This window comes from Oncorhynchus gorbuscha, linkage group LG18 (assembly GCF_021184085.1).
Source record: "Oncorhynchus gorbuscha isolate QuinsamMale2020 ecotype Even-year linkage group LG18, OgorEven_v1.0, whole genome shotgun sequence".
NCBI classification, from domain to species: Eukaryota; Metazoa; Chordata; class Actinopteri; order Salmoniformes; family Salmonidae; genus Oncorhynchus; species Oncorhynchus gorbuscha.
In genome coordinates this window covers 2,808,484-2,835,040 of record NC_060190.1, presented here as the reverse complement: position 1 = coordinate 2,835,040, position 26,557 = coordinate 2,808,484, and the positions used below count along the sequence as shown (strand labels likewise).

Here is a 26,557-nt window from a genome sequence, read left to right as displayed (position 1 = left end):
CTTCCCACACCTGTTCCCTATTCTTTTCCCTGATTAGAGTCCCTATTTCTCTCCTTGTTTTCCGTTAGCCCTGTCGGATCCTTGTCTATTGTTCACCGTGCTGTGTCTGTGTATCGCCCTGTCGTGTCGTGTTTCCCTCAGATGCTGCGTGGAGAACAGGTGTCTGAGTCTGCTAGGTTCAAGTGCCTTCCCGAGGCAACCTGCAGTTCTTGATCGAGTCTCCAGTCTGTTCTCGTCATTACAGAGTGGAATTATGTCTTATGTTTGTAGGATTACTTTACTGGATTAAAGACTCTGTTTTCGCCAAGTCGCTTTTGGGTCCTCATTCACCTGCATGACAGTTTGAGAGTGTGTTCATTCAAACTGACGTACTCTACATTTTAAAATTTAAACAGACATACTAAATATTAAATTAATGGTTTTAAAATAATTTAGTTCATGTGGCATAACAAAACACACACATTAAAAAAAATAAGAAAAAATAGAAGTCAAATGTCGGAGCAGTGTGTGTGCTGAACTTTAGGTCAATGTGATTTGAAATCTCTTTCCACCTGGGGTACAGCGGTACGGCTTCTTGTCTGCGTGTTCCCTCATGGTCTTTCCCTAACTGGGTAAATCTCTTTCCACACTGGGAGCATTGAGAACATTTGATCAGGTTTGGATTCTTTCATGTTCTCTCAGTCACCTTAACCAGGTAAATATCTTTCCACACAAAGAGCATTGATGAGGCTTCTCTCCAGAATTGAGTTTCTTATGTATTTTCATGCTCCCAACCAGGATAAATCTCTTTCCACATTGAAAGCATTGCTAAGGCTTCTCTGCTGTGTGTGTCCGCTCATGTCTTTTCAGATTCCCTAACTCTGAAAAACTCTTTCTGCACAGAGAGCAGTGGAAAGGCCTCTCTCCTGTGTGTGTCCTCTCGTGTCTTTTCAGATGTCTTACCTGGGTAAAAACACTTTCACACTGGGAGCAGTGGTATGGCTTCTCTCCGGTGTGCAGTCCCCTGTGTTTTTCCAGGCTACCTAACTCTGTAAAACTCTTTCCACAATGGAAGCATTGATGAGGCTTATCTCCTGTGTGTGTCCTCTCATGTCTTTTCAGGTCACCTAACCAGGTAAAACTCTTCCCACATTGAGAACATTGGTAAATCTTCTCTCCGGTGTGTATTCTTTCATGCTCCTTTAGGTTCCATAACCACCTAAAACTCTTTCCACACTGGGTGCAGTGGTAAGCCTTCTCCCCTGTGTGCATTCTCTTATGCGTTTTCAGGTTCCATAACCGGGTAAAATTCTTTCCACACTGGGAGCAGTAGAAAGGTTTCTCTCCTGTGTGAATTTTTTTGTGCTCATTCAGGCTCCCTAAACGGGTAAAATTCTTCCCACACTGTGAGCAGTGGAAAGGTTTCTCTCCTGTGTGTGTTCTCTCATGTTCTGTCTTGTGTTCTGAACGGGTGAAATTCTTTCCACATTGGGAGCATTGAAAAGGTTTCTCTTCTGTGTGTGTTCTCTCATGTTCTTTCTGGTGTTCTAATCGAGTAAAAGTCTTCCCACACTGGGAGCAACGATGAGGTTTATCTCCTATGTGTGTCCTTTCGTGTCTTTTCAGGTGCCCTAACCGTTTAAAACTCTGTTCGCACAGGGAGCAATGGTAAGGCTTCTCCTCTGTGTGCAATTTTTATGTTCTTTCAGGTTCACTAACTGGCTAAATCGCTTTCCACAGTGGGAGCAGTGATGAGGCTTCTCTCCTGTGTGTGTTTTTTCATGTCGTTTCAGGCTGTCTAACCGGGTGAAACTATTTCCACACAGAGAGCAGTGGAGTCGTCTTGCTGGTTTGGACGTCTCTGGCTCTGGTTCCTCTGAGTCGGGTCTCTCTCCTGCCAAAGACAGATGATTTAATTTAACAGTGAGATCAGGGTCATGTTCAATTGAAATGAAACAGAAGCAAGTGGTGTGAAACAGGGAGGGTTTTTGTCTTCTGTTTGCAACACCTTTTGCTACAGTGTGGACTAATGAATATGACCCCGAATGAAACTTCCACACGATAAGAGGCAGATTCCACCCCAAGATAATATTTTTGTTATCTCATATTCTCTTTCTGAGACACTCAGGATGAAAGTGGCCATTTTAGGCCCTTTTCAGACCTCTACATGCCTCCTGTCAGACCCCATGACCTCTGACCCCTACATGATACAGACATCTAGTGGTATTTAGTTGTAATTTTTTCCTAAAAAGACGTATTTGGGTGTTTTAGGAGCCGTTGTCCATGTTTGTTCAGAACCCCCATACGGCACAACAAGGAGGAGGAAATGAATTGGTGGTAGAGGAAATTAATTGGTGATAGAGGAAATGAATTGGTGGTAGATGACATGAATTGGTGGTAGAGGAAATGAATAGAGGAAATGAATTGGTGATAGAGGAAATTAATTGATGGTAGAGGAAATGAATTGGTGATAGAGGAAATTAATTGGTGGTAGAGGAAATTAATTGGTGGTAGAGGAAATGAATAGAGGAAATTAGTTGGTGGTAGAGGAAATGAATTGGTGGTAGAGGAAATTAATTGGTGGTAGAGGAAATTAATAGAGGAAATGCATTGGTGGTAGAGGAAATGAATTGGTGGTAGAGGAAATGAATTGGTGATAGAGGAAATTAATTGGTGGTAGACGACATGAATTGGTGGTAGAGGAAATGAATAGAGGAAATTAATTGGTGATAGAGGAAATTAATTGATGGTAGAGGAAATGAATTGGTGATAGAGGAAATTAATTGGTGGTAGAGGAAATTAATTGGTGGTAGAGGAAATGAATAGAGGAAATTAGTTGGTGGTAGAGGAAATGAATTGGTGGTAGAGGAAATGAATTGGTGGTAGAGGAAATGAATTGGTGGTAGAGGAAATTAATAGAGGAAATGAATTGGTGGTAGTGGAAATGAATTGGTGGTAGAGGAAATGAATTGGTGGTAGAGGAAATGAATAGAGGAAATTAATTGGTGGTAGAGGAAATGAATTGGTGGTAGAGGAGGGCATTTGAAATGATTTCCCTATTGGACTAATATCCAGATTTTTTTCACATGGAGCCTCACTTTAAAGCTGCAGTGTGAAGAAGCTAGCGAGGCTAAATGGGGCTATTTTGCTGCCTTACCTGTCCATGTCTACAACAACTCCATTCAAATTAAACAGCAGCCTACCTGTTGGTTGATAATTGTAGCCGACTCTTTGTCATTTAACCAACTTCATTCCGTAACTGTAATTCACATGGAGTCTCTGACTGTAGAGCTGCTTTGATTGGCTGACAAGAAGAAGCTACACGTATGAAAAGTGTGTCGGCTGCCGGTATGTATATTTCACAGGGTCATGAAACTGTCGTGGTCTATCCTTGTATCCTTGCATGGAGAAATGCCACAAAGGATTTAAGGTTATTTCATGTAAAGAATATTCAACTAACTGTGTCCATCCCTAATCAATTAATCAATGTTTGGGGTAATTAATCAATGTTTGGGGTAATTAATCAATGGTTGGGGTAATTAATCAATGGTTGGGGTAATTAATCAATGGTTGGGGTAATTAATCAATGGTTGGGGTAATTAATCAATGTTTGGGGTAATTAATCAATGGTTGGGATAATTTCTCAAAAACAAGTGAAATCGCAAAAACAAGTGTCTGGACCCTTCTTCTTCATTTTGTTGTATATATATATATTTCTTTAAAGGCACATTTATCCTTTAATATGGATGTGACCATTTGAAAGCACAATCTCCGGGACACCAATCACACAGTTGAATTAAACGCTGAACACTGTTCTCTCGTACTGAACCCCTGAATAACATATTCAAGTGTAAAACGTCAGTAGAATGCCTCTTATTAAAGATCATACATTAGTTGAACAACTGCAGAGTTGGTGCTCCTGTTTCTAAGATAGTACTCACTGGTGTTAATCAGATCTCTAGTCTCCTCTTCGTCTTTCACTCCAAAAGGACCTTTCCTCTTCTTTCACTATGAAATACTCATCTTCTTCTTTCAATGTGACAGCCTCCTCTTCCTCTCTAAAAGGTTCTTCTTTCACTATAACAGCCTCCTCTTCCTCCCTTTTTTCATTCTGAATGATTATGTCTCCTCCTCTACCACTGTGACAGCCTCCTCTTCCTCCCTTTTTTCATTCTGAATGATTATGTCTCCTCCTCTACCACTGTGACAGCCTCCTCTTCCTCTCTAAAAGGTTCTTCTTTCACTATAACAGCCTCCTCTTCCTCCCTTTTTTCATTCTGAATGATTATATCTCCTCCTCTACCACTGTGACAGCCTCTGTGATTCTGTGATAATGTGGCATCTGGATCAGAATGATCCTATCAGATTGTAGCTAGTAGTCAGGTGTTAATACCCCCCCCCCCACTGTAGCTAGTAGTCAGGTGTTGATACTCCCCCCACTGTAGCTAGTAGTCAGGTGTTAATACTCCTCCTCCACCCCCCACTGTAGCTAGTAGTCAGGTGTTGATACTCCTCCTCCACCCCCACTGTAGCTAGTAGTCAGGTGTTAATACTCCTCCCCACCCCCCACTGTAGCTAGTAGTCAGGTGTTATACTCCTACTCCACCCCCCCACTGTAGCTAGTAGTCAGGTGTTGATACTCCTCCTCCCCACCCCCTGTAGCTAGTAGTCAGGTGTTAACTCCTCCTCCACCCCCCACTGTAGCTAGTAGTCAGGTGTTGATACTCCTCCTCCACCCCCCACTGTAGCTAGTAGTCAGGTGTTATTCCCCCCCCCACTGTAGCTAGTAGTCAGGTGTTAATACCCCCCACTGTAGCTAGTAGTCAGGTGTTGATACCCCCCCCCACTGTAGCTAGTAGTCAGGTGTTAATACCCCCCCACTGTAGCTAGTAGTCAGGTGTTGATACTCCCCCCCACTGTAGCTAGTAGTCAGGTGTTGATACTACCCCCCACTGTAGCTAGTAGTCAGGTGTTGATACCCCCCACTGTAGCTAGTAGTCAGGTGTTGATACCCCCCACTGTAGCTAGTAGTCAGGTGTTAATCACCCCCCACTGTAGCTAGTAGTCAGGTGTTAATACCTCCACCCCCCCACTGTAGCTAGTAGTCAGGTGTTAATACCCCCCCACTGTAGCTAGTAGTCAGGTGTTAATACTCCCCCCCCCCACTGTAGCTAGTAGTCAGGTGTTAATACCCCCCCCCACTGTAGCTAGTAGTCAGGTGTTAATACCCCCCCACTGTAGCTAGTAGTCAGGTGTTGATACTCCCCCCACTGTAGCTAGTAGTCAGGTGTTAATACCCCCCCCCACTGTAGCTAGTAGTCAGGTGTTGATACTCACCCCCCCACTGTAGCTAGTAGTCAGGTGTTGATACTCACCCCTCCCCCCCCACTGTAGCTAGTAGTCAGGTGTTAATACTCACCCCCCACTGTAGCTAGTAGTCAGGTGTTAATACTCACCCCCCCACTGTAGCTAGTAGTCAGGTGTTGATACTCCTCCTCCCCCCCACTGTAGCTAGTAGTCAGGTGTTAATACTCCTCCCCCCCACTGTAGCTAGTAGTCAGGTGTTGATACTCCCCCCCCACTGTAGCTAGTAGTCAGGTGTTAATACCCCCCCCACTGTAGCTAGTAGTCAGGTGTTGATACTCCTCCTCCACCCCCCCCCACTGTAGCTAGTAGTCAGGTGTTGATACTCCACCCCCCCCCACTGTAGCTAGTAGTCAGGTGTTGATACTCCTCCCCCCCCACTGTAGCTAGTAGTCAGGTGTTGATACTCCTCCTCCCCCCACTGTAGCTAGTAGTCAGGTGTTAATACTCCCCCCCACTGTAGCTAGTAGTCAGGTGTTGATACTCCTCCTCCACCACCCCCCACTGTAGCTAGTAGTCAGGTGTTGATACTCCTCCTCCACCCCCCACTGTAGCTAGTAGTCAGGTGTTGATACTCCTCCTCCACCCCCCCACTGTAGCTAGTAGTCAGGTGTTGATACTCCTCCTCCACCCCCCACTGTAGCTAGTAGTCAGGTGTTGATACTCCTCCTCCACCCCCCCCCACTGTAGCTAGTAGTCAGGTGTTGATACTCCTCCTCCCCCCCCCCACTGTAGCTAGTAGTCAGGTGTTGATACTCCTCCTCCCCACCCCCCCACTGTAGCTAGTAGTCAGGTGTTGATACTCCTCCTCCCCCCCCCCCACTGTAGCTAGTAGTCAGGTGTTGATACTCCTCCTCCCCCCCCCCCACTGTAGCTAGTAGTCAGGTGTTAATACTCCTCCTCCACCCCCCACTGTAGCTAGTAGTCAGGTGTTGATACTCCTCCTCCACCCCCCCCCACTGTAGCTAGTAGTCAGGTGTTAATACTCCTCCTCCACCCCCCACTGTAGCTAGTAGTCAGGTGTTGATACTCCTCCTCCACCCCCCCACTGTAGCTAGTAGTCAGGTGTTGATACTCCTCCACCCCCCACTGTAGCTAGTAGTCAGGTGTTGATACTCCCCCTCCTGTAGCTAGTAGTCCCCCCACTGTAGCTAGTAGTCAGGTGTTGATACCCCCTCACTGTAGCTAGTAGTCAGGTGTTGATACCCTCCCCCCACTGTAGCTAGTAGTCAGGTGTTAATACAGGTGTTAATACTCCTCCTCCCCCCCCCCCACTGTAGCTAGTAGTCAGGTGTTAATACTCCCCCCACTGTAGCTAGTAGTCAGGTGTTGATACCCCTCCTAGCCCACCCCCCCACTGTAGCTAGTAGTCAGGTGTTAATACTCCCCCCCACACTGTAGCTAGTAGTCAGGTGTTAACCCCCCCCCCCACTGTAGCTAGTAGTCAGGTGTTAATACCCCCCCCCACTGTAGCTAGTAGTCAGGTGTTAATACTCCCCCCACTGTAGCTAGTAGTCAGGTGTTAATACTCCTGCACCACATGCAGATGAAACACACAGAGAGAGACAGTCTGAGAGAGTGTTCATTCAAACTGACGGTTTATTCTACATTTAAAACAGACAAAATATTCAATTCATGTGTTTATAAAAAAAAACGTTTCTATGTTTTATTACATTCTGTATTATTGAGTTAATGTGGCATATATAAAAAACTAATTTAATATATAGAATACAAATGTCAGAGCAGTGTGTGTGCTCTTGTGAACTTCAGGTCCATGTGATTTGATATCGCTCTACATCCTGGGAGCAGCGGTAAGGCTTTTTGTCTGCGTGTTCCCTCATGGTCTTTCCCTAACTGGGTAAATCTCTCTCCACCTGGGGTACAGTGGTAAGGCTTTCTTGTCTGCGTGTTCCCTCATGCCCGGGTGAATCTCTTTCCACAGTGGGAGCATTGCTAAGGCTTCTCTCCTGTGTGTGTCTTCTTATGTCTCTTCAGATCACCTAACCAGGTAAAACTCTTTCCACAGTGGGAGCATTGGTATATCTTTTCTCCAGTGTGTATTCTTTCATGCTCCTTTAGGTTCCACAACCGGGCAAAATTCTTTCCACACTGGGAGCAGTGGAAAGGTTTCTCTCCTGTGTGAATTTTCTTATGTTCATTCAGGCTTGCTAACCAGGTAAAATTCTTTCCACACAGGGAACAATGGAAAGGTTTCTCTCCTGTGTGAATTCTCTTGTGCTCATTCAGGCTCCCTAACCGGGTAAAATTATTTCCGCACTGGGAGCAGTGGAAAGGTTTCTCTCCTGTGTGTGTTCTCTCATGTTTTTTCTGGTGTTCTAATCGGGTAAAACTCTTCCCACAATGGGAGCATTGATGAGGCTTATCTCCTATGTGTGTTCTCTCGTGTCTTTTCAGATTCATTAACTGGCTAAAACTCTTTCCACAGAGGGAGCAGTGATGTGGTCTTGCTGGTTTGGACGTCTCTGGCTCTGGTTCCGCTGTGTCTGGCCTCTCTCCTGTCAAAAACAGATTATTTAGTATAACAAAGAGATCAGGGTCATGTTCAATAGAAATTAAACTGAAGCAAACGGACCGAAACTGGGAGGGACAAAAATGGGGGAGGGTTGTTGTCTTCTGTTGCAAAACCTTTTGCAACTGTGTGGACTAACAAATATGACCCTGAATGAAACTTCCACACCAGCAAAATACAAGATTTACCTTTTTCATTTCTATTGGGCATTAAATAATAACCACAGTCTTTTTCTAGGCAATAGTATAAGATAAAATCATTTTACCTATATCATTTAATAAAATACAATTATGATTTATTTATAAACATTTGTCTAGGATGATGGGAGGTCCTCTATCTTCACCCTGGTGTATTATTCCTCTTCACATGTGCATCCTTTAAGTGTGTTTCATTGGTCTGTAATCTGGTCTGTTGCATGTGCATCCTTTAAGTGTGTTTCATTGGTCTGTAATCTGGTCTGTTGCATGTGCATCCTTTAAGTGTGATTCATTGGTCTGTAATCTGGTCTTTAAAAAAATAAAAAGTAAAAAATGTTTTACCTTTCTTTAACCAGGCAAGTCACTTAAGAACAAATTCTTATTTTCAATGACGGCCTGGGAACAGTGGGTTAACTGCCTGTTCAGCGGCAGAACGCTAGATTTGTACCTTGTCAGCTCAGGGATTTGAACTTGCAACCTTTTGGTTACTAGTCCAACACTCTAACCACTAGGCTACCCTGCCGCCCCACATGATGGATGTTGTTGGTCCAGTCCAGGAAGTGATGGATGTTGTTGGTCCAGTCCAGGAGGTATTGGAGGTTATGGATGTTGTTGGTCCAGTCCAGGAGGTATTGGAGGTGATGGATGTTGTTGGTCCAGTCCAGGAGGTATTGGAGGTGATGGATGTTGTTGGTCCAGTCCAGGAGGTATTGGAGGTGATGGATGTTGTTGGTCCAGTCCAGGAGGTATTGGAGGTGATGGATGTTGTTGGTCCAGTCCAGGAGGTATTGGAGGTGATGGATGTTGTTGGTCCAGTCCAGGAGGTATTGGAGGTGATGGATGTTGTTGGTCCAGTCCAGGAGGTATTGGAGGTGATGGATGTTGTTGGTCCAGTCCAGGAGGTATTGGAGGTGATGGATGTTGTTGGTCCAGTTCAGGAGGTATTGGAGGTGATGGATGTTGTTGGTCCAGTTCAGGAGGTGATGGATGTTGTTGGTCCAGTTCAGGAGGTATTGGAGGTGATGGATGTTGTTGGTCCAGTTCAGGAGGTGATGGATGTTGTTGGTCCAGTCCAGGAGGTATTGGAGGTGATGGATGTTGTTGGTCCAGTCCAGGAGGTATTGGAGGTGATCGTCAGTGTCTCGTTATTGTTTTCATTCTTGAGGCTAGAACGATATTACACAGCAGTTTGTCTGTGTTGTTGAGTGTTTCTGGAGTAATTCCAGTATAAATTATGTTATTTAGGATGTCCACTTTTTCAAAAAATGTTTTTGAGTTCCGAGTTGATGGCTGCCCAGTACAGTCAGTGACTGGTTGGCTTCTGATTGGCCAGAGTTTCTCCAGCATGTGTTTATTGTGGAATATTTTTACTTTTGTTGTTGGTTGTAAAAAAGGGTACAGTGTTTCTGGCATAATTATTATCCAGGATGTTGAGGTTGTGGTGGTGTGGATACTACATATTATTATTATCCAGGATGTTGAGGTTGTGGTGGTGTGGATACTACTATATTATTATTATTATTATATCCAGGATGTTGATGGATACTTATTATTATTATCCAGGATGTTGAGGTTGAGGTGGTGTGGATACTACATATTATTATTATTATCCAGGATGTTGAGGTTGTGGTGGTGTGGATACTACATATTATTATTATCCAGGATGTTGAGGTTGTGGTGGTGTGGATACTACATATTATTATTATCCAGGATGTTGAGGTTGTGGTGGTGTGGATACTACATGTTATTATTATTATCCAGGATGTTGAGGTTGTGGTGGTGTGGATACTACATATTATTATTATTATTATTATTATTATTATTATCCAGGATGTTGAGGTTGTGGTGGTGTGGATACTACATATTATTATTATTATTATTATTATTATTATCCAGGATGTTGAGGTTGTGGTGGTGTGGATACTACATATTATTATTAACCAGGATGTTGAGGTTGTGGTGGTGTGGATCCATTATTATCCAGGATGTTGAGGTTGTGGTGGTGTGGATACTACATATTATTATTATTATCCAGGATGTTGAGGTTGTGGTGGTGTGGATACTACATATTATTATTATCCAGGATGTTGAGGTTGTGGTGGTGTGGATACTACATATTATTATTATCCAGGATGTTGAGGTTGTGGTGGTGTGGATACTACATGTTATTATTATTATCCAGGATGTTGAGGTTGTGGTGGTGTGGATACTGTTATTCCAGGATTATTATTATTATTATTATTATTATTATCCAGGATGTTGAGGTTGTGGTGGTGTGGATACTACATATTATTATTATTATTATTATTATCCAGGATGTTGAGGTTGTGGTGGTGTGGATACTACATATTATTATTAACCAGGATGTTGAGGTTGTGGTGGTGTGGATACTACATATTATTATTATCCAGGATGTTGAGGTTGTGGTGGTGTGGATACTACATATTATTATTATTATTATCCAGGATGTTGAGGTTGTGGTGGTGTGGATACTACATATTATTATTATTAACCAGGATGTTGAGGTTGTGGTGGTGTGGATACTACATATTATTATTATTAACCAGGATGTTGAGGTTGTGGTGGTGTGGATATTACATATTATTATTATCCAGGATGTTGAGGTTGTGGTAGTGTGGATACTACATGTTATTATTATTATCCAGGATGTTGAGGTTGTGGTGGTGTGGATACTACATATTATTATTATCCAGGATGTTGAGGTGGTGTGGATACTACATATTATTATTATCCAGGATGTTGAGGTTGTGTGGATACTACATATTATTATTATCCAGGATGTTGATGGTTGTTGTGGATACTACATATTATGTTGTTGGTATTATTATCCAGGATGTTGAGGTTTGGTGGTGTGGATACTACATGTTATTATTATCCAGGATGTTGAGGTTGTGGTGGTGTGGATACTACATTATTATTATTATTATCCAGGATGTTGAGGTTGTGGTGGTGTGGATACTACAGTTATTATTATTTATTATTATCCAGGATGTTGAGGTTGTGGTGGTGTGGATACTACATATTATTATTATCCAGGATGTTGAGGTTGTGGTGGTGTGGATACTACATATTATTATTATCCAGGATGTTGAGGTTGTGGTGGTGTGGATACTACATATTATTATTATCAGGATGTTGAGGTTGTGGTGGTGTGGATGTTATTATTATTATCCAGGATGTTGAGGGTGTGGTGGTGTGGATACTACATATTATTATTATCCAGGATGTTGAGGTTGTGGTGGTGTGGATACTACATATTATTATTATCCAGGATGTTGAGGTTGTGGTGGTGTGGATACTACATATTATTATCCAGGATGTCCACTTTTTGATGTTGTGGTTGTGGATACTACATATTATTATTATCCAGGATGTTGAGGTTGTGGTGGTGTGGATACTACATTATTATTATTATCCAGGATGTTGAGGTTGTGGTGGTGTGGAATATTATTATTATCCAGGATGTTGAGGTTGTGGTGGTGTGGATACTACATATTATTATTATCCAGGATGTTGAGGTTGTGGTGGTGTGGATACTACATATTATTATTATCCAGGATGTTGAGGTTGTGGTGGTGTGGATACTACATATTATTATTATCCAGGATGTTGAGGTTGTGGTGGTGTGGATACTACATATTATTATTATCCAGGATGTTGAGGTTGTGGTGGTGTGGATACTACATATTATTATTATTATTATCCAGGATGTTGAGGTTGTGGTGGTGTGGATACTACATATTATTATTATCCAGGATGTTGAGGTTGTGGTGGTGTGGATACTACATATTATTATTATCCAGGATGTTGAGGTTGTGGTGGTGTGGATACTACATATTATTATTATTATCCAGGATGTTGAGGTTGTGGTGGTGTGGATACTACATATTATTATTATCCAGGATGTTGAGGTTGTGGTGGTGTGGATACTATATATTATTATTATCCAGGATGTTGAGGTTGTGGTGGTGTGGATACTACATGTTATTATTATTATCCAGGATGTTGAGGTTGTGGTGGTGTGGATACTACATATTATTATTAACCAGGATGTTGAGGTTGTGGTGGTGTGGATACTACATATTATTATTATCCAGGATGTTGAGGTTGTGGTGGTGTGGATACTACATATTATTATTATTATCCAGGATGTTGAGGTTGTGGTGGTGTGGATACTACATATTATTATTATCCAGGATGTTGAGGTTGTGGTGGTGTGGATACTACATATTATTATTATTATTATCCAGGATGTTGAGGTTGTGGTGGTGTGGATACTACATATTATTATTATCCAGGATGTTGAGGTTGTGGTGGTGTGGATACTACATATTATTATTATCCAGGATGTTGAGGTTGTGGTGGTGTGGATACTACATATTATTATTATCCAGGATGTTGAGGTTGTGGTGGTGTGGATACATATTATTATTATCCAGGATGTTGAGGTTGTGGTGGTGTGGATACTACATATTATTATTATCCAGGATGTTGAGGTTGTGGTGGTGTGGATACTACATATTATTATTATCCAGGATGTTGAGGTTGTGGTGGTGTGGATACTACATTATTATTATTATCCAGGATGTTGAGGTTGTGGTGGTGTGGATACTACATGTTATTATTATTATCCAGGATGTTGAGGTTGTGGTGGTGTGGATACTACATATTATTATTATCCAGGATGTTGAGGTTGTGGTGGTGTGGATACTACATATTATTATTATTATCCAGGATGTTGAGGTTGTGGTGGTGTGGATACTACATATTATTATTATCCAGGATGTTGAGGTTGTGGTGGTGTGGATACTACATATTATTATTATCCAGGATGTTGAGGTTGTGGTGGTGTGGATACTACATATTATTATTATTATTATCCAGGATGTTGAGGTTGTGGTGGTGTGGATACTACATATTATTATTATCCAGGATGTTGAGGTTGTGGTGGTGTGGATACTACATATTATTATTATTATTATCCAGGATGTTGAGGTTGTGGTGGTGTGGATACTACATATTATTATTATCCAGGATGTTGAGGTTGTGGTGGTGTGGATACTACATATATTATTATTATTATCCAGGATGTTGAGGTTGTGGTGGTGTGGATACTACATATTATTATTATTATTATCCAGGATGTTGAGGTTGTGGTGGTGTGGATACTACATATTATTATTATCCAGGATGTTGAGGTTGTGGTGGTGTGGATACTACATATTATTATTATTATTATTATTATCCAGGATGTTGAGGTCGGGGCCACAGCTGCCTATGTGCCAGGGGGCTCGGGTCAGTCTGTTATATCTGGCTTAATTCTCCTGTCTCGTCTTTTGTCCTGTGTCAATTTAAGTATGCTCCCTCAAATTCTCTCTCTCTCCCTCCCCTCACAGAGAACCTGAGCCCTGGGACCATGCCTCAGGACTACATGGCCTGATGACTCCTGGCTGTCCCCAGTCCACCTGGTCGTGATGCTGCTTCAGTTTCAACTATTCTGCCTGTGGCTAGGGAACCCTGATCTGTTCACCGGACGTGCCACCTTGTCCCAGACCAGCTGTTTTCGACTCGCTCGCTCTACCGCACCTGCTGTCTCGACCTCTGAATGCTCAGCTATGAAAAGCCAACTGACATTTACTCCCGAGGTACTGACCTGTTGCACCCTCGACAACTACTGTGATTATTATTTGACCCTGATGGTAATCTATGAACATCTTGAAGAACAACCTGGCCTTAAAATGGCCGTGTACTCTTATAATCACCACCCACCAGAAGAGAACTGGCCACCCCTTAGAGCCTGATTCCTCTCTAGAGCCTCTAGAATCCTCTCTAGATTCCTCTCTAGAATCCTCTCTAGAATCCTCTCTAGAATCCTCTCTAGAATCCTCTCTAGAATCCTCTCTAGAATCCTCTCTAGAATCCTCTCTAGAATCCTCTCTAGAATCCTCTCTAGATTTCTGCCGTTCTATGGAGTTTTTCCTAGCCAACATGCTTCTACATCTCCATTGCTTGGTGTTTGGGGTTTAATGCTGGGTTTCGGGTTCAGCACTTTGTATTTTGAATTTATTATGGTGCCCATTAGCTGCCAAGGTTGCAGCTACTCTTCCTGGGGTCCAGCAACATTAAGGCAGTTATTTTACATCTGCTGATGTACAAAGGGATTATAAATACATTTGATTGATTGATCCTCCTAGAGCTGGCTGCCTGGGCAAACTGAGCAATCGGGGGAGAAGGGCCTTCGTCAATAATATTATTATTATTATAAGGACATGACCAAGAAGCCAATGGTCACTGACAGAGATCCTCTGTGGAGATGGGAGAACCTTCCAGAAAGACAACCATCTCTGCAGCACTCCACCAATCAGGCCTTTATGGTAGAGTGGCCAGACGGATGCCACTTGTCAGTAAAAGGGACATGACAGTCCACTTGAAGTTTGCCAAAAGGCACCTAAAGGACTCTCAGACCATGAGAAACAAGATTCTCTGGTCTGATGAAACCAAGATTGAAATATTTGGCCTGAATGCCAAACGTCATGTCAGGAGTAAACCTGGTACGAATCCTACGGTGAAGCATGGTGGCTCCATCCCTACGGTGAAGCGTGGTGGTGGCAGCATCATGCTGTGGGGAAGTTTTTCAGTTGCAGGGACTGGGAGACTAGTCAGGATCGAGGGAAAGATGTACGGAGCAAAGTGCAGAGAGATCCTTGATGAAAACCTGCTCCAGACCGCTCAGGACCTCAGACTGGGGCGAAGGTTCACCTTCCAACAGGACAATGACCCTAAGCACACAGCCAAGACAACAAAGGCGTGGCTTCAGGACAAGTCTCTGAATGTCCTTGAGTGGCCCAGCCAGAGCCTGGACTTGAACCCGATTGAACACCTCTGGAGAGACCTGAAAATAGCTGTGCAGCGACACTCCCAATCCAACCTGACGGAGCATGAAAGGATCTGCAGAGAAGAATGGGAGAAGCTACCCAAATACAGGTGTGCCAAGCTTGTAGCGTCATACCCAAGAAGGCTTGAGGCTGTAATCACTGCCAAAGGTGCTTAAACAAAGTACTGCGTAAAGGGTCTGAATACTTATGTAAATATAGTATTTCAGTTCAAATTCCTAAAAATTCCTAAAAAAATAAGGCTGTAACGTAACAAAATTTGGGAAAAGTCGGGGGCGTCTGAATATTTTCCAAATGCTGTCCTCTCCCAATTTAGCTGTATTTATTGGTTGGAATTGTTTTAAGATGGCCATACTGTGGATTATTTAGCTGTTTGATTTTTAATTCTAGGACCCCTTTAGGTATATATATATATATATATATATATATATATATATAGTACCAGTCAAAAGTTTGGACACTTCAAAACCTTATTCCTTAAGGTTATAAACTTGTAGCAGGGCTGGGCGATAAATCAATATCAATAAAATGTAATTACTTCCCTCAATAACGATATAAAAACATTTAGATAATTATTCTATATCCACATTATGGGAAAATGTAGGTACAGCAGGTCATTTCACCTCTGTGACGCAGCAGAAACGTGCGGAGAAGTGACAATATGCACATGGAGAAGGAACACCACTTAGCACAGAGTGGAGGAGGAGCCATGGAGAAGTATACGCCCACTAAACACCACTGAGCACTGAGTGGAGGAGGAGCCATGGAGAAGTATATGCCCACTAAACACCACTTAGCACCGAGTGGAGGAGGAGCCATGGAGAAGTATACACCCACTAAACACCACTTAGCACCGAGTGGAGGAGGAGCCATGGAGAAGTATACACCCACTAAACACCACTTAGCACTGAGTGGAGGAGGAGCCATGGAGAAGTATACACCCACTAAACACCACTGGAGGAGGAGCCATAGCACAGTGGAGGAGGAGCCATGGAGAAGTATACACCCACTAAACACCACTTAGCACTGAGTGGAGGAGGAGCCATGGAGAAGTATACACCCACTAAACACCACTTAGCACTGAGTGGAGGAGGAGCCATGGAGAAGTATACACCCACTAAACACCACTTAGCACTGAGTGGAGGAGGAGCCATGGAGAAGTATACACCCACTAAACACCACTTAGCACTGAGTGGAGGAGGAGCCATGGAGAAGTATACACCCACTAAACACCACTTAGCACTGAGTGGAGGAGGAGCCATGGAGAAGTATACACCCACTAAACACCACTTAGCACTGAGTGGAGGAGGAGCCATGGAGAAGTATACACCCACTAAACACCACTTAGCACCGAGTGGAGGAGGAGCCACTATTAACCACAAATAATTTGTGATGTAGATGAAAACGGTGGCAGTGGAGAAGGAGCAGCTTCCAACGAAGAAATTATTGATTTTTTTTTTAAACGGTTACACTGTTTCAATTATTTGGAAGTGGTTTGGCTTTTTGAAGTCCGACAAAGAGCAGAGCATTGTGCCGTAGAAAGGTGGCTACGAAGTCTGGTAGTACGATAAACCTTTTTTACCATCTGAGACAAAATCATTCTTTGGAACATGCAGGGAGTTTGAGTTTGCACCACGGTGTTGATAAACGCCCCTCAAGCACCAGCCAATCTAGGGACATTCGCCCGAAGCAGTCAACACTGACAGCGTTTATGCCCTGCGAGCACCAGACAATATAGACTGACGTTTATTCGAGCACCAGACAATCTAGAGACGTTCGCCCGAAGCGGTCAACACTGACAGCGTTTATGCCCTGCGAGCACCAGACAATATAGAGACGTGCCCTCGAGCACCAGACAATATAGAGCGGTCAACACTGACAGCGTTTATGCCCTGCGAGCACCAGACAATCTAGAGACGTTGACAGCGTTTATGTCCGAGCAAGCAGTCAACAGACACAAAAGACATCACACATGCTATTGTGCATTACATTGCTAAAGACATGCTACCAATTAGCACAGTCGAAAAGGGAGGTTTGAAGACGCTTACCAATTGAATTGACCCCAGGTACGTGTTCCCCAGTACGTGTTACGTGTTCCCCAGTGTTACGTGTTCCCCAGGTACGTGTTCCCCAGGTACGTGTTCCCCAGGTACGTGTTCCCAAGACAGATTTGTACGTGTTCCCCAGGTATTACGTGCTACCCCCTGGCTGCAAACATTTCTCTCACACCGCACTACCCACTATACTAAACTCTATACTGACAGAGTGTAGGGAAAATGTTGAGGAACTGCTCAAGACAGATTTGACATATTTTTGTTACTAATACCGATCTGTGCTCTAGTCGCACGCCAGAGTCTTGTATTAGCCTCACTACCCACTATACTGACAAAGAGCGGAATCTACCCACTATACTGACAAAGAGCGGAATCTACCCACTATACTGACAAAGAGCGGAATCTATCCACTATACTGACAAAGAGCGGAATCTACCCACTATACTGACAGAGCGGAATCTACCCACTATACTGACAGAGCGGAATCTACGCACTATACTGACAGAGCGGAATCTACCCAATATACTGACAGAGCGGAATCTACCCACTATACTGACAGAGCGGAATCTACCCACTATACTGACAGAGCGGAATCTACCCACTATACTGACAGAGCGGAATCTACCCACTATACTGACAGAGCGGAATCTACCCACTATACTGACAGAGCGGAATCTACCCACTATACTGACAGAGCGGAATCTACCCACTATACTGACAGAGCGGAATCTACCCACTATACTGACAAAGACTGGAATCTACCCACTATACTGACAGAGCGGAATCTACCCACTATACTGACAGAGCGGAATCTACCCACTATACTGACAGAGCGGAATCTACCCACTATACTGACAAAGAGTGGAATCGAATCTAAATAAATGCCTTCAAACAAACTTTCCCTGACGACTACTAAATAAATGCCTTCAAACAAACTTTCCGACGACCACACGGGTGAATCTATAGCAGAGGGGCTCATGCCTCCTGACGCTCTGGCCTCCTGGGGACTCAGTCGAGACAGACAGGTCTGCATTACAACGGATAGGGGTGCGAACGTGGTGAAAGTCGCTCAAATAAACAAATGGACCCGAAGGCAATGTTTTGGACATCATCTGCACTTGGCCATTGGTAAAGTAACCTTGTCAATTGTGTATATTGAAGTGATTGGTTAGTTGAAACTAAAATGTGCACCCCCCCCCATCAACTGATAAAATTAAATGAAATTTGTACATAACTAAAGGGATTATTGTGATTCACTTTTTATTACAATCTCTTGATTTCTCTTAGCGAGAGTGGGGTAGAGACCAAACGGGTGGATCGATGCAATTGAAGTGTGTAAGAAAGTGTCAGCGTAGCCTAGTGGTTAGAGCGTTGGACTAGTGAACGGAAGGTTGCACGTTCAAACCCCTGAGTTGACAAGGTACGGTTATAAACAACTACCCCAACTGTGATGTACCATTAGGCTAACAGTTATAAACAACTACCCCAACTGTGATGTACCATTAGGCTAACAGTTATAAACAACTACCCCAAATGTGATGTACCATTAGGCTAACAGTTATAAACAACTACCCCAACTGTGATGTACCATTAGGCTAATAGTTATAAACAACTACTCCAACTGTGATGTACCATTAGGCTAACAGTTATAAACAACTACCCCAACGGTGATGTACCATTAGGCTAACAGTTATAAACAACTACCCCAACGGTGATGTACCATTAGGCTAACAGTTATAAACAACTACCCCAACTGTGATGTACCATTAGGCTAATAGTTATAAACAACTACCCCAACTGTGATGTACCATTAGGCTAATAGTTATAAACAACTACCCCAACTGTGATGTACCATTAGGCTAATAGTTATAAACAACTACCCCAACTGTGATGTACCATTAGGCTAATAGTTATAAACAACTACCCCAACTGTGATGTACCATTAGGCTAATAGTTATAAACAACTACCCCAACTGTGATGTACCATTAGGCTAATAGTTATAAACAACTACCCCAACATACCATTAGGCGAACAGTTATAAACAACTACCCCAACATACCATTAGGCTAACTGTTATAAACAACTACCCCAACTGTGATGTACCATTAGGCTAACAGTTATAAACAACTACCCCAACGGTGATGTACCATTAGGCTAACAGTTATAAACAACTACCCCAACTGTGATGTACCATTAGGCTAATAGTTATAAACAACTACCCCAACTGTGATGTACCATTAGGCTAATAGTTATAAACAACTACCCCAACTGTGATGTACCATTAGGCTAATAGTTATAAACAACTACCCCAACATACCATTAGGCGAACAGTTATAAACAACTACCCCAACTTCAACTGTGATGTACCATTAGGCTAACAGTTATAGACAACTACCCCAACTGTGATGTACCATTAGGCTAATAGTTATAAACAACTACCCCAACTGTGATGTACCATTAGGCTAACAGTTATAGACAACTACCCCAACTTCAACTGTGATGTACCATTAGGCTAATAGTTATAAACAACTACCCCAACTGTGATGTACCATTAGGCTAATAGTTATAAACAACTACCCCAACTGTGATGTACCATTAGGCTAACAGTTATAGACAACTACCCCAACTTCAACTGTGATGTACCATTAGGCTAATAGTTATAAACAACTACCCCAACTGTGATGTACCATTAGGCTAACAGTTATAAACAACTACCCCAACTGTGATGTACCATTAGGCTAACAGTTATAAACAACTACCCCAACTGTGATGTACCATTAGGCTAACAGTTATAAACAACTACCCCAACTGTGATGTATCATTAGGCTAACAGTTATAAACAACTACCCCAACTGTGATGTACCATTAGGCTAACAGTTATAAACAACTACACCAAATGTGATGTACCATTAGGCTAACAGTTATAAACAACTACCCCAACTGTGATGTACCATTAGGCTAATAGTTATAAACAACTACTCCAACTGTGATGTACCATTAGGCTAACAGTTATAAACAACTACCCCAACGGTGATGTACCATTAGGCTAACAGTTATAAACAACTACCCCAACGGTGATGTACCATTAGGCTAACAGTTATAAACAACTACCCCAACTGTGATGTACCATTAGGCTAATAGTTATAAACAACTACCCCAACTGTGATGTACCATTAGGCTAATAGTTATAAACAACTACCCCAACTGTGATGTACCATTAGGCTAATAGTTATAAACAACTACCCCAACTGTGATGTACCATTAGGCTAATAGTTATAAACAACTACCCCAACTGTGATGTACCATTAGGCTAATAGTTATAAACAACTACCCCAACTGTGATGTACCATTAGGCTAATAGTTATAAACAACTACCCCAACATACCATTAGGCGAACAGTTATAAACAACTACCCCAACATACCATTAGGCTAACTGTTATAAACAACTACCCCAACTGTGATGTACCATTAGGCTAACAGTTATAAACAACTACCCCAACGGTGATGTACCATTAGGCTAACAGTTATAAACAACTACCCCAACTGTGATGTACCATTAGGCTAATAGTTATAAACAACTACCCCAACTGTGATGTACCATTAGGCTAATAGTTATAAACAACTACCCCAACTGTGATGTACCATTAGGCTAATAGTTATAAACAACTACCCCAACATACCATTAGGCGAACAGTTATAAACAACTACCCCAACATACCATTAGGCGAACAGTTATAAACAACTACCCCAACTTCAACTGTGATGTACCATTAGGCTAACAGTTATAGACAACTACCCCAACTGTGATGTACCATTAGGCTAATAGTTATAAACAACTACCCCAACTGTGATGTACCATTAGGCTAACAGTTATAGACAACTACCCCCTTCAACTGTGATGTACCATTAGGCTAATAGTTATAAACAACTACCCCAACTGTGATGTACCATTAGGCTAATAGTTATAAACAACTACCCCAACTGTGATGTACCATTAGGCTAACAGTTATAGACAACTACCCCAACTTCAACTGTGATGTACCATTAGGCTAATAGTTATAAACAACTACCCCAACTGTGATGTACCATTAGGCTAACAGTTATAAACAACTACCCCAACTGTGATGTACCATTAGGCTAACAGTTATAAACAACTACCCCAACTGTGATGTACCATTAGGCTAACAGTTATAAACAACTACCCCAACTGTGATGTATCATTAGGCTAACAGTTATAAACAACTACCCCAACTGTGATGTATCATTAGGTTAACAGTTATAAACAACTACCCCAACTGTGATGTACCATTAGGCTAACAGTTATAAACAACTAATAATAATAATATATGCCATTTAGCAGACGCTTTTATCCAAAGCGACTTACAGTCATGTGTGCATACATTCTACGTATGGGTGGTCCCGGGGATCGAACCCACTACCCTGGCGTTAGAAGCGCCATGCTCTACCAACTGAGCTACCCCAACTTCAACTGTGATGTACCATTAGGCTAATAGTTATAAACAACTAACCCAACTGTGATGTACCACTTGGCTAACGGTTATAATGCATATTGACTTGCAAGAAATTAATAAATAAAATAGTGCTCGTGATTTGTAAGGGTTTACAGGTTTAAAATAAAAAAGTGGAGTTAAAATTTTATTGGTGAGTTCTACTTCTGACAATAAATGAGAAACATTAAAGCCTTTGGTTTGTTCTTGAGTGTGAAGCAGATATGCACCTTTTAAACATTATTTGATTAATATCGGGATAATTATTGAATGAAAAAATATATATATATATATATATATATATATATATATATATATATATATTTACAATGATGGAAAAAAGTATTTGATCACCTGCTGATTTTGTATGTTTGCCCACTGACAAAAACATTATCAGTCTATAATTTTAATGGAAGGTTTATTTGAACAGTGAGAGACAGAATAACAACAAAATAATCCAGAAAAACACAAAAATGTTAGAAATTTATTTGCATTTTAATGAGGGAAATTTGTAGTTTGTATTTGTAGTTGGCCACCAGGTTTGCACACATCTCAGGAGGGATTTTGTCCCACTCCTCTTTGCGGATCTTCTCCAAATCATTAAGGTTTCGAGGCTGACTTTTGGCATATTGCCTAGCCTTAGCTTGTATCGTCATACCCAAGAAGACTCGATGCTGTAATCGCTGCCAAAGGTGCTTCAACAAAGTACTGAGTAAAGGGTCTGAATACTAATGTAAACGATATATTTCTGTTTTTTTCCCATTATGGGATATTGTGATGTCATTATGGGCTATTGTGATGCTATTGTGTTTAGATTGATGAGGGGAAAAACTATTTAATCCATCTTAGAATAAGGCTGTAACATAAGAAAATGTGGAAAAAGTCAAGGGGTTTGAATTCTTTCAGAAAACACTGTGTGTGGCGAGTGCGGGTGTGTTGGAAGATGAGGCGTCCGTGTGTTTGCGTGATTGGAAAAGTGTGATGAGTGAGATAGGAAAATGTCTGCAATTGCCAGAGCCCATGTGTGTCTGTGAGCAGAAGTAATGACAGAGCGAGAGTCTTCACTTTTGCACAGAGATACGACATACAAATATAATGTTTGTTTATTTTTTGTCCTGTTATGAAGGAACACTGCCAACCCTATATCCTAGACACCCACCTGAGTGACCCACCCACCAAGGAGAAGTCCTTATCCGTTTTACAGGCCAAATGCAAGTAGTCTACGCAGCCAAGACAAAAAAGGTGAACGCTGTCAGAGACCCACTGAAGCAGCACCACTCAATAGCCTGCGCCTTCCTGGCAGGGTTGGTCCTATAAAAGTCGAAGCCCCCCCGGATGGGAGAGCATAATCTACAAGGATTTTCTCAAAGCTGTTAAAGAGAACCTTGACGACCTCGTATCTAGCCGGAGGGGATTCTATTCGGTCAAGTCCACCAAGTCCATATTGTGGCAAGACGCCCCTGGGGCGGTAGCCTAGTGGTTAGAGCATTGGACTAGTAACCGAAAGGTTGCAAGTTCAAATCCCCGAGCTGACAAGGTACAAAATCTGTCGTTCTGCCCTTGAACAGGCAGTTAACCCACTGTTCCTAGGCCGTCATTGAAAATAAGAATTTGTTCTTAACTGACTTGCCTAGTAAAATAAAAGTAAAATAAAAAATAAATAAAAACCAGCTCAAATAAGCAAAGAGAAATGACAGTACATCATTACTTTAGGACATGAAGGTCAGTCAATCCAGGAAAATGTCAAGACCTTTCAACGTTTCTTCAAGTACAGTCGCAAAAAACATCAAGAGTTATGATTAAACTGGCTCTCATGAGGACCGCCACAGGAAAGGACGACCCAGAGGAGACTGCATGAATCAGGCCTTGGTGGTCGAATTGCTGCAAAGAAACCACTTCTAAAGGACACCAATGAGAAGAATAAACTTGCTTGGGCCAAGAAACATGAGCCATGGACATTAGACTGGTGGAAATCTGTCCTTTGGTCTGATTTGAGATTTCTGGTTCCAATTGCCATGTCTTTGTGAGACGCAGAGTAGGTGAACGGATTATCTCCGCATGTGTGGTTCCCACCGTGAAGCATTGATGAGCATTCATGAGTGATGGTGCTTTGCTGGTGACACTGTTTGTGATTTATTTAGAATTCAAGGCACACTTAACCAGCATCGCTACCACAGCATTCTGCAGCGATACACCATCCCATCTGGTTTGCACTTAGTGGGACTATCAATTAGTTTTCAACAGGACAACAGCCCAACACACCTCCAGGCTGTGTAAGGGCTATTTGACCAAGAAGGAGAGTGATGGAGTGCTGCATCAGATGACCTGGCCTCCACAATCACCCGACCTCAACCTAATTAAGATGATTTGGGATGAGTTGGACCACAGAGTGAAGGAAAAGCAGCCAACAAGTGCTCAGCATATGTGAGAACTCCTTCAAGACTGTTGAAAAAGTATTCCAGGTGAAGCTGGTTGAGAGAATGTTAAGAGTGTGCAAAGCAGTCATCATGTGGCTAAAATATATTTTGATTGGTTTAACACTTTTTTTGGGGTTACTACATGATTCCATATGTGTTATTTTATTGTTTTGATATCTTCACCGTTATTCTACAATGTAGAAAATAGTAAAAAGAAAAACCCTTGAATGAGTAGGTGTGTCCAAACTTTTGACTGGTACTGGGTGTGTGTGTGTGTGTGTGTGTGTGTGTGTGTGTGTGTGTGTGTGTGTGTGTGTGTGTGTGTGTGTGTGTGTGTGTGTGTGTGTGTGTGTGTGTGTGTGTGTGTGTGTGTGTGTGTGTGTGTGTGTGTGTGTGTGTGTTATATACATTTACAAGAAAATAGATGGGGGATTGGAAATGAAGCAGACGATTGCATTGATAGAAGCCACAATCTAGAATACTAAAACTGATCTACCCCAACCACCCACCCAAACATTTATTTTTATGTTTTTAATCCATGGGCGAGTCAGTGCCACATCAATAAAATACCTTGCAAATCTAACAATAGGATTGAATTATTTCCGGGGCATTGCTCAGTGACGTCTCATTAGACCCGTCTTATTAATAAATGAAGTAATTCAAGAAAAGGGGTCTAAGGTTAGGTTAAACTCTTGAGAACACTTATTTTGTTTTTTTGAAAAGTAATTATTGCTGGTGTAAAAGATACGCTGCTTATGTTTCTTGGACCGTACAGCAAGCGATCGGTGTTAACGTTCAGCCCGAGCATAGTTGCTCGTAACAAAACTCGCTCCGTAAACAAGATACTGTTTTGCCGAGGGCACCAAATGTAGGCTAGTTAGCAACTATAAACGGGCTAAGCCAGGCCTATATATATCACTAATTTAACAAGTTTTTTAAAATGCATATACAGGTGGGTATAATTTGTGGAACGTTCCAACAGGATTCTGTAACAAACAGCGCATACAAAGTTGTATAGAGGCAGAATAAGATACCTGGTAGAGAGTGGGTTATTACGTTTTTCACTCACCACATTTATCCACTCTGGTAGCCTACGGACAAACATTAAGAATAAGAGTTGATGCCTATTCAGCAGCTAGTTAGCTCGGTGAGTTGATGCCTATTCAGCAGCTAGTTAGCTAGGTGGTGAGTTGATGCCTATTCAGCAGCTAGTTAGCTAGGTGGTGAGTTGATGCCTATTCAGCAGCTAGTTAGCCAGGTGGTGAGTTGATGCCTATTCAGCAGCTAGTTAGCTAGGTGGTGAGTTGATGCCTATTCAGCAGCTAGTTAGCCAGGTGGTGAGTTGATGCCTATTCAGCAGCTAGTTAGCCAGGTGGTGAGTTGATGCCTATTCAGCAGCTAGTTAGTTAGGTGGTGAGTTGATGCCTATTCAGCAGCTAGTTAGCCAGGTGGTGAGTTGATGCCTATTCAGCAGCTAGTTAGCTAGGTGGTGAGTTGATGCCTATTCAGCAGCTAGTTAGCTAGGTGGTGAGTTGATGCCTATTCAGCAGCTAGTTAGCTAGGTGGTGAGTTGATGCCTATTCAGCAGCTAGTTAGCTAGGTGGTGAGTTGATGCCTATTCAGCAGTTAGTTAGTTAGTTAGGTGATTTGATGCCTATTCAGCAGCTAGTTAGTTAGGTGATTTGATCATGCTACTTTGTATGCGTTGTTTGTTGTCATCCTTGTGCATTACGTTTTTGGAACAGATTCCTGTTGGAACGTTCCACAGATTATACCCACCCTGCATATACCAATCCCAGATTATACCCACCCTGCATATACCAATCCCAGATTATACCCACCCTGCATATACCAATCCCAGATTATACCCACCCTGCATATACCAATCCCAGATTATACCCACCCTGCATATACCAATCCCAGATTATACCCACCCTGCATATACCAATCCCAGATTATACCCACCCTGCATATACCAATCCCAGATTATACCCACCCTGCATATACCAATCCCAGATTATACCCACCCTGCATATACCAATCCCAGATTATACCCACCCTGCATATACCAATCCCAGATTATACCCACCCTGCATATACCAATCCCAGATTATACCCACCCTGCATATACCAATCCCAGATTATACCCACCCTGCATATACCAATCCCAGATTACTTATTCAACAATTCCTACAGTACTGAACATATTCCTGTGTAGAACTACAGTAGAAAACCCCGTAAAAACACATTAGTTCAACAAGTCCAGAGTCTATGCCCCTGTGTTTCTTAAAGATAATACTCACTGGTGTTATTCAGATCTTCAGTCTTCTCATATTCAGTCTCCTCATCGTCAGTCTCATCTTCAGTCTCCTCCTCTTTCACTCCCAAAACGTCTTCCTCCTCTTTTATTGCGATAGCCTCCTCTTCCTCTTTCACTCCAAAAGTTTCTTCCTCCTCTTTCACTATATCATCCTCCTTTTCATTCAATGCAATAGCCTCATCTTCCTCCTTAACATTTCTAAACGGTTCAACCTCCCCCTCTTCCTCTTTCACTCCAAAAAGGTTCTTCTTCTCCATCCACTGGAATCTCAT

General features: G+C 42.2%; 1 pseudogene; it reads right to left on the bottom strand.

The window, feature by feature from the left end:
* Nucleotides 1–464: 464 nt before the first annotated feature.
* On the bottom strand, nt 465–26,557 carry LOC124003148 (annotated as a pseudogene).